The sequence below is a fragment of the Rhinoraja longicauda genome, chromosome 7 (assembly GCF_053455715.1).
Source record: "Rhinoraja longicauda isolate Sanriku21f chromosome 7, sRhiLon1.1, whole genome shotgun sequence".
Classification (NCBI taxonomy): domain Eukaryota; kingdom Metazoa; phylum Chordata; class Chondrichthyes; order Rajiformes; family Arhynchobatidae; genus Rhinoraja; species Rhinoraja longicauda.
In genome coordinates, this window is record NC_135959.1 from 32511291 (window position 1) to 32524398 (window position 13108).

Sequence of the window (13108 nt, forward strand, 5' to 3'; positions counted from 1 at the left end):
CCTATTTCACCATTATATTTTATGCACTCTAATCCAATTCAGATTTTTTCAAACCTGAATATGTTTTTATGGAGTACCAAAATGTAAAGAAGATATATCCATGCATATACAAGCTCTGCATAGACAGTAGAAACATAATACAACAAACTACCCACCCACCTCATTAGACATCTCTAGGCTTTTAGGGAAGTATTGGCAGTTCCCATATTGGCCTTTATAATCAACAAAACCAGTGTTGGAGCATGTAATCTACTATCGCAGGGGACTGCCTAAAAAAGTTAAATAATATTTTGCCCAAGAAACTAGTACAACATCATTTGCCTCCATGCTTCAGCTTCAATAAGACTGCCACAATAAATTGTTGTTTCGTCCACAATGCCACACATCTGAATAGGTTATAGGATTCACTACTCAAAATGGTGGCAGTGGCATCGTCATCTGGGCGGAGCTGGTAAAGCTGGGCCAAGACCGTTTCTACCCAAAATCATTAATGAAACAAAAAGTCATGGGACCAAAAAAGAATCCCGCAGCTGAGGAAGTCGGCGACATAAAAAGGTCGCTCGACTTTCTGACAGAGGAGGTTTCGGCTATCAGACTACAGCAGAAAACTATTCTGGACTTAGTAGAAGAGGTCAAGGCCCTGAGGCTACAAAACACAGAAGGAAAAAAGGATTGTCTTTCTGGAGAACCGGGTGATTTGGAGCTGTACACGGATGAACGGCATCATAGTCACCAGGCTGGAGACTAAACCCCAGTCATACGCCCGGGCAGTGACGATGAGGAATGGTGGGGAACTCAGCGAGTTGGACTCAAACTCTGGAGCAACAGGTAATTGCTTTCCTCCAGTCTAAATGAATTGAAGTGGACAATAACAACATCGAGGCATGTCACCCTCTCCCTCTGAAAAACAAGAGTGACAAACCGGCTATAATAATAAGGTTTGCGAACAGAATGCATAAAGCTGCACTGCTAAAGCAAGGAAAAAAACTGAAGGGATCAGATATCTACTGAACATCTGACAACAAACAAAAAAGAATGTGGCCATACTCTCCTATCCCTTTGTGGACTATGTGCAATCTATGACAGTAACTACAAGGATAAGAATGTTGATAACCTGAAACACAAACGAGTGAGGACGGAAGAATCTATTAATGCATTTAGAAATTAATTACTATCACACGATTGGAGAATAATATACGAAGAGATTGACAAAGCATATGAAACATTCTTAAAAAATATTCACAACATTGTATGACAAAAATTGTCCAATAAAACATTACAGTAGAAAATATACAGATAGTCCGTTAATTACAAAAGAATTGTAAAATGCCTGCAAAAAGAAAAATACTTTATGAAATCTCTATATAAAGTATCAAACTAAAAAGGCAGAAAAGAGATATAAAACATAAAAATAAGTTAACTAATATTATGAGGACATGCAAGAAAGAATACTATAACGAAATATTAGATACAAATAAAAACAAAGGTATACAAAGGTATGTGTTAAAAAGTATTATTAATGGATCCAGTAACTCAGGTTACCCTCAGTATTTCATCAATAACGATAAGACCATAAATAATATGGATGTGGTTAGTGGTTTCAAGATTTTTTTTGTTAGTGTGGGATCAAAATTGGCAGAAAAAAAATCAATGATCCAGAGATATCCAAAGAGGGGACTGATAATGATTATAGAGAAATAAATCCAAGCTCTTCTTTTTTTTTAGAGCAGTAGAAGAAACCAAAATCATGAATCACAGCCTCCTCTATGGCGCACCCTCAACAATCATCAATAAACTTCAATACATTCAAAACTCCGCTGCCCGTCTACTCACACACACCTCGATCCGTGACCATATCACCCCCGTACTTTATAAACTTCACTGGCTCCCCATCCCCCAGAGAATCCAGTACAAAATCCTCCTCATAACCTACAAAGCCCTCCATAACCTGGCCCCATCCTACCTGACCGACCTCCTCCACAGGCACACTCCCACCTGCACCCTCCGCTCTGCCGCTGCCAATCTCCTATCCCCCCACATCCGGACCAAACTCAGATCCTGGGGGGACAGGGCTTTCTCCATCGCTGCTCCCACCCTATGGAACTCACTACCCCAAACCGTTAGAGACTCCTCCACATTCAAAACATCGCTGAAGTCTCACCTGTTCAGTACTGCCTTCAACCACTGAAGGTCACCTCACCTTCTGTCTCCTTTCTCTGTTCATTTATTTATTTACTTATTTATCTATTTATTCATTTCCCTATGTTCTCAAAATCTCTGTAAAGCGTCTTTGAGTATATGAAAAGCGCTATATAAATAAAATGCATTATTATTATTATTATTATTATTATTATTATTATGAATATTGTAAACAAATGCAAGAACAAAACTTCTACTGACTGGAATGAAATTGACATGACAATAGTCAAGAAAGTCATTGATGGTATTGCAAAACCACTAATGCACATCTGTAACATCGTTTCTAACTGGTAAATTCCCAAGCAAAATGAAAATTGCAAAGGTTATACGTTTATATAAAACTGGGGATCGACACCATTTCACAAATTACAGGTCTGTTTCCTTACTTTTCCAATTCTCCAAGATACTGGAAAAACTCTTTACTTAAAGACTAGACAAATTTATAGAGAAGCACAAATTGCTGACTGACAGTCAGTGTGGATTCAGATCAAACAGATCAACATGTATGGCACTAATCGAATGAAAAGAAATTACTAATTGAGTAGACAAAAAAAAAATGTAGGGGAGTATTTATAGATCTAAAAAAACTTTTGATACCATTGATCACAATATATTACTTGATAAATTGGAAAGGTATGGTGTCAGGGGGTTGCTGTTGAATTAATTGAGAAACTATTTAAGAAATAGGCAACTGCTTGTGAAGATAGGTGAGCATAAATCAACATGCTTGAATATTATTGTGGAATACCTCAGGGTCAGTATTAGGACCAAAATTGTTCATTCTGTATATAAATGATATATGTAGAGTATCAAAAATATTGTTTTTTTAATTTATTTGCAGACAATGTCTTTTGTTCTGGGGAGAATTTAAAACAGCTTTGAGGAGATCACATCAGAAATGAGAAAATTGAAAAGGTGGTTTGATGTAAACAAATTATCATTAAATTTGAACAAAACAAAGATTATTTTATTTGGAAATTGTAAAATAAACACTCAGGTACAAGTGAGGATAAATGGCGTTGATATAGAAAGAGTATATGAAAATAAATTTCTAGGTGTGATATTAAACCACAAAATCTGCTGGAAACCTCATATAAAACATGCACTAGCAAAGCTGGCAAGGAGCATTGCAGTCCTGGGAAGAACAAGGCACATTCTGAATCACAAAGCGCTGTACTTTGTTAATTGTTCACTTGTATTGCCATATCTAGATTACTATATGGAGGTATGGGGTAACATTTACAAAAGCACCCTATATCCATTATGCATACTGCAAAAAAGGGCCATAAGGATGGTTAATAATGTAGGATTTCGTGAACAAACTAACTCTGTTTTTAAAGTCAAATGCTTCGAAGTTTATGGATCAAGTAGAATTTAACACAGCACAAATGATGTATAAAGCAAGAAATAATTTACTACCAGGTAATATACAAAAAATGTTCTTTGACAGGGAGGGTGGTTATAATTTGAGAGGAAAGTTTAATTTAAAGTAGCTTTGTATTCGTACAGCTATGAAGAGTACGTGTATGTCAATCTGTGGGGTGAAATTGTGGAATGCTTTGGATGTGGAACTCAAGCTAAGCACAAACATTACTCGGTTCAAGAGGATGTACAAAAAATATATTTTCCAGAGGTATAAAAATGAGGAAGGCCTGTGATGACAGTTAAGTTTTAGTTTATTGACACAGCGTGAATTAATTGATGAGTAACAGAGAAGGGGTAGGAATAAGTGTATACATGTAAAATTTAATTTGTGTTGTTTATGAGAATTTATTCATTGAGTTGTGTATCGGTTTATCATTCATTTTATTTTGTTATTTTGTTTTAGTCTTATCTTTTTTTGTTTCACATGTTCGAAATAAAATATAAACAACAACATAAACAACTACTAGACTGGCAGAGAAAAATCCACAGTACACTACAACAGTTTTAATTTTAAGCAGCTAAAGAATGGTGCAATATTGCTTTGAAAACCTGCTCTCACACTAGACTGTAGCAAAATGCACTTGGTTTATGAGAATAGTTCCTGCATGGGATCTCACATCACTTGACTGTGAAACACAGTCATGTCTCCAGAGTGATGCTGGCACAATTTCATCAATGCACAGCCAAAGCAACGTGGAAGTGCCTGCATAGCTGAAACAATCAATTATTCTGAAGTGAATTGAGTGCTTATTTTCCATTTCTTTCTGCAGTCTGATCATTTTAAACAAAAATGCTAAAATCCATCAGTAGCTTATGAGTCTTCTTGGGGATTAGTTTCTTTTTTCTGGTAAAGCGGAGAGGTTTTAATTAATTAAACTAACAGGAAGCCTTTTACCATAAAGGCTCCCTTACTTGTTAGGGATGCCTCCATTGAATGCCAAGATTGTCAATGCTGATGGAAAAGGTTCTTTCCCGGTGCTCTCCTGACCTCCAGCTTTTACTGAAGCCTGGTAATTGGATAGGAAGCACGTGATTGTTTCCATGAATGTTATAAATGCCAGTTAGCCAAAAGTTTTGAGCCTGCCTACTTCTATTTATTTATTTTCATTCAATTGCTGTTTGTCTGCTTATAATCTGTTTTCCTGGTCATTTTAATGAGATGGAAAAGTTAAAAGTTTGTTTTCCCTCACAAGAAAGTGGCATTATTCAAAACTTTGAAGTGCAGTGCAGCAGTATTGCTTGAGAGGTTAAATTTAACATTTGAGTTGATTTTTGCTCACGAATTGCTACAATAAAATGATCATTGCAATCATCTGCTCTTGAAATTGCTCAGTGGGATCCAACTCACTAACTAGTCTTTTGACAGCAGTGACATTGTTAGAGGCACAATGATGTTAGCAAAATACCTTGTAATGCCTTTTTACCTTATTTTGTCAAAGGGCTTCTATGCAAGTGATTAGCAAGATAGTATTGTCACTGACTCTGATAATGTCCATGTTAAATGTTCATCTCATAAACAGATTAAACAAAATATTAGAGCGTTGATGTTGTTTGGTGAGACAGGAGTACACCAATGATTTATAGACATTCTTCAGGGGTTTACCAAAAACAGACAGGCATCCTTCACATCAATACATTTCAAGTACAGCAATGGGTTAATAAATCTATTAAAATAACAGAGGAAGGAGTCTTATCGAAGAGCATGCATGCCACCATCATATATATATATATATTACTAAAACCCAGATTTTATACATATTTGTATGTATGTGTGTCTGAAAATGTGGATCTACAGCCAAAACGGTAAACCATAGTCCAAGCTCGGCCAGGCAACAGCCACAGATGCACTGCCCACCTCTCCAGTCGTCCAGCGCTCCCTGCATGCTCGGTAAGTGCCTTTCGCCGCCAATGGGTCCACAGAGGGGAATGGGCGTGGGGGCCGAGTGGGTGGAGGGGAGGATGGGGGGGGGGGAGGAGAGAAGAGTGGGGGTGGGGGGGGAAGAAAGAGTGGGGGTGGGGGGGAAGGGGGACAGTGGTGGGGAAGAGCTGAGTGTGGGGGGAGGGAGTGGGAGAGGAGAGAGTGGGGGTGGGGGAAAGGGTGGGGTGGAAAGGGGAGGTTGGGGGGAAGGGGGACAGTGAGAGTTGGGAGGAGAGGAGGGGGTGGGGAAGAGGGGGAGGAGAGGAGAGAGGGGGGGATAAGGGCAATTGAGTTGGGGGGTTGAGGGTGCTACACCAATACAGGAGAGGCTTTGGGTCCAGGGCTCACTCACACACACTCTCTACCCTTCCCTGCCCCCCCCTACAAGGAATGGGCCCAACGGGCCCACTTGGTCTAGTACCCTATAATTCCAAGGGCCAAGATCAAATTGAAATGTAGAACTGCAGGAACTAATTTTCTGAACAAGTTGCTTTTGGCCATGATTATGCCAAATGAGTGGAGAAGTTACCTTTAACTGGCTGTATAAATACAAGGTTATTGGAAGGTGCCAAATGTAAAAATAATGATTTGAATCCAAATAGTACAATATAAACCTTTACAACATGGCGAGTCATTACAGCAGTTGCTACAGCAACTAGGCTGTATTATAACAAATTCTTAACTTTGTTACAGTATTGTCCCAAATCACGTTGGCAGGGAGAATAAAAAGGAACATCACTCTAGCATATTTTCATACCGAAGCATTATGCAATAGACAATGCATACTTTCAAAATCGCAGTGTAAAGTGCCCCACTAATGTTTTTCGTTCTGCAATTCCATGATATAATGGGAATGGTTGTAAAGTGATTGAGTTTTTTTCCTAGTATTAATTTGGAGATAAGCATTCAAATCTTTCTTCAGCAGTTCTGGAAAATACATTTTGTTAATTGAATGAAGGAAAAATCCAAAGCAAAGTGGTTACAATAAAATTGCAGATTGTTGGAAAAGGGAATACCACTCACCTGTTCAATGATTGACAACACCAAATTCAAATTAAATGTTCACACTCTTGATGAGAAGCAAGCCCAGCTTTATGTAGTCCGAATGGCTTTCACTGCTTAGACATACAAAGTAACTCAGCAGGTCAAGTAGCATCACTGGGAGAAAAAAAAGGATGGGTGACAATTCGGGTCTGGGCCCTTCTTCATTCGTTTTCTCCAGATGGAGTGGGTGACTGGGGGGTGGGTGAGTGAGGGGGGAGGGGGGTGGAGGGGTTATGGGGAAAGGAGTGGGTGAGTGGGGGGAGAGAGGGGGGTTGAGTGGATGAGTAGAGGTGGGTGGGGAGGGAGGGATGTAGTGGGTGAGGGACGGGGATGGAGTGGGTGAGTGGGGTGGGGAGGGGGGATGGAGTGGGTGAGTGTTGGGGGAGTGGAGGGCGGATGGAGTGGGTGAGGGGGAGGGAGGGGGAGGGAGGGGGAGGGAGGGGAGAGGGGGGGAAGGAGTGGGTGTATAGTGATAGGGAGGGGGTGGAGTGGGGAGGTGAGGAAGGGGCGATGGAGTGGGTGACAGGGGGGTGGAGTGGCTGAATGGGGGTTGGAGTGGGTGAGTGGGGTGGGGAGGGGGATGGAGTGGGTGAGGGTGGGAGGGGATGGAGTGGGTGAGTGAGGGTGTGGGGGATGGAGTGGGTGAGGGGAGAAACGGGGGATGGAGTGGGTGAGGGGGGTAGGGTGGGGGAACAGTGGGTGAATGGGGGAGGAGGGGGGGATGGTGGGGGATGGTGGGTGAGTGGGGGGGAGTACCGGAGAGCTTCTAAGACTGGAGGGGTGGTGAGGAGAGGAGAGGAGGGGGAAGGTGTGAAAAGGAGGGTTGAGGGGGGATGGAGTGGGTGAGTGGGGGGGAAGGGAAGGGGGGTACTCAGGGAGGGGAGGGTGCTACACCAATGCAGGAGAGCTTTTGGCCCAACGGGATGGCCGCCGGATCCGCACGTGCACAGTTGGGGGAGGGTTGCCATTTTGTGTTGAGCTCCGGTGTGTTCGCAGTTGTGGGAGGGGTGCTATGTTGTCTTCAGCTCCGGCGCATGCACATTTGGGGGAGGGCTGTCATTTTGTGTTCAGCTCCGACCAGACACTCGACTCACGAATGATCCGGGCCCCACGTGGGGGGAGCGCCGAAGCTCCCCCACACTCACACCCTCATCCCCCCTCATCCCCCTCACCCACTCCATCCCCCACACCCTCACTCACCCACTCCATCCCCCTCCCACCCTCACCCACTCCATCCCCCCTCCCCACCCCACTCACACACTCCAACCCCCCTTCAGCCACTCCACCCCCCTCTCACCCACTCCATCGCCCCTCACACACTCCATCCCCCCTTCCTCACCTCCCCACTCCAACCCCCGTGACTACCACTATACACCCACTCCTTCCTCCCCTCTCCCCTCCCTCTCCCCTCCCTCCCCCCTCCCTCCCCCTCACCCACTCCATCCCCCCTCCACTCCCCCCACCACTCACCCACTCCATCCCCCCTCCCCACCCCACTCACCCACTCCATCCCCGTCCCTCACCCACTACATCCCCCCCCCCTCCCCACCCACCTCTACTCATCCACTACACCCCCCTCCCTCTGATTGCTCACCGGCAATTCCTGATTTACTCCTGCCGTTCACCCTCCACTCCCCCCACCACTCACCCACTCTATCCCCCCTCCCCACCCCACTCACCCACTCCATCCCCGTCCCTCACCCACTACATCCCCCCCTCCCCACCCACCTCTACTCATCCACTCCACCCCCCTTCCCTCTGATTGCTCACCGGCAATTCCTAATTTGCTCCTGCCGTTCACTCCCACGTGGTGTCTGTTGATTGGCTACAATCTGCCGCTCAACACCTGATTGGCCCTAGTCCCCACTTAGGGGCCAATGATTGGCTCCGACCTCCTGCTCAACCCCCAATTGGTCCAGGTCCCAAAGTGGGGGATTGGTTTCTTCCCGCTCAAAGCAACTGACGTCGCAGTCGAGCTGACACTGTTGTTGAATGAAGGCACAGTCTCGAGGATCTCCAAGAGAGGATTACAAAATGTTGTGGACCGCCTGGTCCATCATGGGAACAGACCTCCCCACCATCGAAGGAGCCAGCATTATCAAGGACCCAATCAACCCTGGTCACGCTTTCATTTCACTCCTTCCTGTTGGTCGGAATAACGTGCGGCAACCCAGTTCAAGAATAACTTCTTCCCAACAATTACAAACTCTTGAATACTACAAACACTAACAAAACTATGAATTGTGAACTGTATTGGTTGCACTTAGGACTTTGGGCCTTTTAGCACTAATACTGGGGTTTTTAACTTATTGATTTTTTTTGTTTAATATGTTAGCTTTGAGTACTATGTTTTCAGGCCTGTTGTGCTGCTGCAAGTAAGAATTTCATTGTTCTGTTGTAGGTAGACCTGACAATTAACCACTCTGTATTCTTATATCTTGATTTTCACTTCAATTCCTCTTCCTTTCCATTCCATGTAATATTATCTTTCCAACCATAGTCTATATACCTATCTGCTTTAATTACATTTGATATATTTAATTCTCTATCTGGGGTGCAGGACACCAAAAAATCATGATGGGAAAAAAAATCATCCTCATCACCATCATAACCTCTTCTGAAAACGTGGCTTCTAATTTTAGATTGGAACATAAGGAAACATGCTCTCAGCTTCTACCTGTCAAATGCCCTCTGAATTTTATATCTTTCAGGCAGACAACTTATTTTCCTCTGGATTCTAATGAGAATTAACAAAACCTGCTCAACATTTCCTTGTAACTCAAATCCTTCATCTCAGGAATCAACCATGTGAACCTTCTCTAAATTACCCATAATGCTAAATACTCCTCCTTAACAATTTACGTTTGCATACTCAAGCATTTATTTTAAGAACTTTGTATGCAAGTTATTAGACTAAAGGGAATTCTCAACCTTTGGCCCCAATTAGTTTGCTCAGTAATTTTACTCTGGTGATGATTTAATTTCTTCTGTCCGACTGCAAGTTCTCTGATCCTATTGGGATGTTTTTAATGTCTTTGTCTTCAGGAAAAGAAGGCTTATTTTAATTTGTTTTCACTCTTGGGTGGTGGCTGCAGCATTTCTTGCTACAAATATCCTAATTTGCATTCTTGGGGATAGTTAGGAGCCACCTTTCTGAATAGTTGCTGTACTTGTGCTGAGGGTACTTTTGCTTTGGTTATTATGGGGAAAGTTTCAATATAAGAAGTTTCTGAACACCTAACAGAAGGGTAAAGGTGAGAATGTTACAGAATATGGAGTCTACTTTGCTGATCTTAAATGCCCTGCCCATGTGTACTTCAGTGAAACAGGTCTGTTTATCCTGTGAAAGCGAACATTTTCACTGAATATTCCCTTTTGTTTGGAAAATGACACTGATATTGTGCCTCTGTTTAACTGCAATGGATGTTTAGGTTGGTTCATGGAATGACAGTGATGTGGGCTGTGTCACATAGACTCGGATGTAACATTTTTCCAGTGCCTATGCAGATACAGTCTGAAGAAGGGTCTCAACTCGAAACACACTGTAAGGAGTTTGTACGTTCTCCCCGTGACCTGCGTGGGTTTACTCCGAGATCTTCGGTTTCCTCCCACACTCCAAAGACGTACAGGTATGTAGGTTAATTGGCTGGGTAAATGTAAAAATTGTCCCTAGTGGGTGTAGGATAGTGTTAATGTACGGGGATCACTGGGCGGCACGGACTTGGAGGGCCGAAATGGCCTGTTTCCGGCTGTATGTATATGATATGATGATATGATCACCCATTCCTTCTCTCCAGAGATGCTGCCTGTCCCTCAGAGTTACTCCAGCTTTTTGTATCTATCTTCAGTTTAAAACAGCATCTTCAGTTCCTTCCTACAGATACACTCGTTGTTGGAAATAAATATCCTCATTTGGAAATAATTGTCTCTTTCCACTGTGCTTACAGGATCACATTGTTGAAGCAGTTCCCACAACAGCAATGTAGGAGCTCTGGCACCACACGTATTGCAGCATCTCAGGACGGTATCTTTTCATCACACCTCATAGTCATTAGAGATAAGCATTAAATGTTAACTTCCCAATGATGTCTATTACCCATGAGTAAGCACGACTAATGAGAAAACAGAATCCCCACAGTGTAAAAGTTCTCATATTGCCAGCTCACTGTTACTGTTCTACATTACTTGTCAGTTAATCACCACCAGTAAAAAATAAAATGAAAACCAGACCATTATCATGTTGTTGCTTGTAGGAGTCCATTATTTATCAGTTTGTTTTCTTGTTTCTTTCAGTACAATCACAACACAATTTTAACACTGTCGCTCAGTCTGCCTAGGCCTACGCAATCTCCCAGTTGCTTAACACTTTAACTCCCCTTCCCTTTCCTATACTGACCTTTCTGTCCTGGGCCTCCTTCACTGTCAGAGTGAGGCCAAATGCAAATTGGTGGAAAAACACCTCATATTTCGCTTGGGCAGTTTACAACCCAATGGTATGATAATTGATTTATCTGACTTCGAGTAACCCTTACTTTCCCTCTCTCTCTGACCCCCCCCCCCCCCCCCCCCTCCACCTTAGTTCTCTGACTAGTTTTAATGTCTTCCTTATTAATTTTACTGTTCATATGCCTTGTTGTCCCCTTCCCCTCAGCCAACATTGTCATTCCACATTTTCTTGATCATCGTTTGCTTTGATTGGTCATTTTCACACCTTCATTCTCTTTGTACCCTTCCACTTTGGTCAACGTGGGTTGTTTTTAAATGTGCTATACAAATAAAATTGACTTGACTTGACTTGCCTTGACATATCTCAAGCTTCCCTCTCCCCTGACTCTCAGTCTGAAGAAGGGTCTTGACTTTAAACGACACCCATTCCACCTCTCCAGAGATGCTGCCTGTCCCGTTGAGTTACTCCAGCATTTTGTGTCTAACTACATGAAAAAGATCTTGTTGGCCATAAGATACTTTGAGACCTCCTCAGATCAAGAATGACGCTAACTGGATGTAAATCTTTCTTTTGTTACTTAAAACTTGTAGATAGTGACTACTTCTGAGACCATGAGAGTTAAACCATTTATCACAGAATATATCTGATGTACTGGTGGGGGTAGTATTCGAATCAACCCTAGTTATCTCTGCCAATATCACAGTCAAGGGATACTTAATGAACCATTGTCTTTTGGTGCCCATCATCATCTTTGTAGAATACAATAATTGGAAAATCTTACTATTTAAATAGAAGCTTTCATTTAAAAATAATAATATTGTGCCATCACTTCTGCAAGACCAAGGATTGACGATTAAAACCCTTTGAGAATCTTCATTGTGTGTGCAACATTGCAGGATATAATGCAAAAAGAAAGCAGGATTTGTAATAGAACTTCAGTATAGAGAATCCTACCTCCTCCACGGAATGATAGGTTATCAGTAAATTTTATTTTGAGATTGTTTTGGTGAAAAGCAATTTTAAAGAAATATAGCTTGATTTGGTAAATAAGAAAGTTGAGCTTTGCATACTTTGAACCTTTTAATTCCTGTATGTCTGGCCATGACCAAGTCAATCTTGATAATAATACAATTTGATTGAATCCCATTATTTCGGTCCATGAATGTAATACCTGGAAAGGTTCTCCACTGTCACTACAAGGACTGTGAACTGACAGAGCAGTTCTTCTGATCATTTCTAGCTCATATCCATTCAGATGCTGCAGAAACTGAAAACCTAAAATTAAACAAAATTTCTGGAAATATTATGGCAACCAATGATCCTGGGCGAGCTAGTCAATTGGATACAAAAATGGCTGAAATGTAGGAGACAGACAGTGGGGATAGAAGGTTGTTTTTCAGACTGGAAACTTGTAACAAGTAGTGGTAGAATCTGAGGTGAGTTATTAGAAATGTGGGAAGAATAAAATAGGATTAGTGTAAGTAGGTGATTAATAGTGATGTTTGAATCACCTCTTTTTGTGCTGTATGATTTTATGACTCCATGGTAGGAACTGTCAGAAGACCTTCAGTGCAATTGGGAATTTGGCATTTGGGTTTTGCGGATTCATCGTCGATCCCAAAGCAGTCTACTTTACACTTCTGATGAAAGGTCATCAACTTGAAACGTGAGCACTGTTTCTCCCACCATAGCTGCAGCCAGTTAAGTATTTCCACCACTTTCTGTTTGATTTCCAATTATCACTCTAATTGATTAAAAATCATGCACACCAATTTGCATTAAATGGCTCGATTTTGCCAAATACATTTTTATAACAGCTTTAAATGTATACAATAAAGCTATTGCTAATGGAATATATGGAACTAAAAATCAGAATTTTCAATGTAATTGAATTCAGGCATTGCTTCTCAGGTGCAGATTGGGGCAGAATGGTTATTTTGTTTGTCCCATCAGTTGGCTGCTCCCAGGTGTTCCTTGTTTTGGAAATCTTCTAGGCTTCCAAATATTTTAGCTTTTTCACGTGGCACAGTTAATTCAACCTATTTGGTCCATTCTGTGTGGACTCCACTATCCAA